We start from the raw sequence: 1,246 nt of genomic DNA, 5'->3' as shown, positions 1-1,246 counted from the left end.
GATGGGGTGCCAGGGGCTGTCTTAGGTCAAGATGGGGTGCCAGGGGCTGTATTAGGTCAAGATGGGGTGCCAGGGGCTGTCTTAGGTCAAGATGGGGTGCCAGGGGCTGTCTTAGGTCAAGATGGGGTGCCAGGGGCTGTCTTAGGTCAAGATGGGGTGCCAGGGGCTGTCTTAGGTCAAGATGGGGTGCCAGGGGCTGTCTTAAGTCAAGATGGGGGTGCCAGGGGCTGTCTTAGGTCAAGATGGGGTGCCAGGGGCTGTCTTAGGTCAAGATGGGGTGCCAGGGGCTGTCTTAGGTCAAGATGGGGTGCCAGGGGCTGTCTTAGGTCAAGATGGGGTGCCAGGGGCTGTCTTAGGTCAAGATGGGGTGCCAGGGGCTGTCTTAGGTCAAGATGGGGTGCCAGGGGCTGTCTTAGGTCAAGATGGGGTGCCAGGGGCTGTCTTAGGTCAAGATGGGGTGCCAGGGGCTGTATTAGGTCAAGATGGGGTGCCAGGGGCTGTCTTAGGTCAAGATGGGGTGCCAGGGGCTGTCTTAAGTCAAGATGGGGTGCCAGGGGCTGTCTTAGGTCAAGATGGGGTGCCAGGGGCTGTCTTAGGTCAAGATGGGGTGCCAGGGGCTGTCTTAGGTCAAGATGGGGTGCCAGGGGCTGTCTTGTTGCCCCTGTTCCTCGTACTGTCCCTTGGGCAGGCATCCCAGCTGCCTTGGAAACCCCTGGGTCCCCGACTCTCCTGTGATAGGCATTATTTCCTCCTCCCTCCCCGAGGATATACCTTTGTGCCCTCTATGTCCCTTTATGCCTCTATGCTCTCCTTCCGTAACATAGCTACGGTCTGTACAATTTAAACCCAGCCTTGCGCGAATATAGCATTGGAATAAAACTTAGGGTCCCTTACTACATTCTCCAAAAGAGCATAAAATAATCTCACCAGAACTGTCTCTAACTCAACAACACTGAGAACATTAATAGCAGGGGCGCGAACTATCGCCCATTTGGTAGTGGAATCCTTAACTAAGTCAAGATCTCTTTTAAGGTCGGAAAGAAAACTAGACTTTGGTATTGTCATAGATTTAACTATGAAACTAATAAAATCTTCAACAAACTTATAAAGTACACTACTATATATATATACGTATACCGAATATTATTATGTATTTGTAAGGTGGCCAGATGCTGCATCTCGCGCTCTCCGCGAGCAGGCGCGCTCTCTGCTCTCCCGTTCTGGCTGTCCTGGCCGGAGGACTGGA

Source organism: Penaeus japonicus, unplaced genomic scaffold (assembly GCF_977035675.1).
Source record: "Penaeus japonicus unplaced genomic scaffold, GWHDUDI00000001_assembly GWHDUDI00000036, whole genome shotgun sequence".
NCBI classification, from domain to species: domain Eukaryota; kingdom Metazoa; phylum Arthropoda; class Malacostraca; order Decapoda; family Penaeidae; genus Penaeus; species Penaeus japonicus.
Note: the sequence above shows the minus strand (reverse complement) of the source record.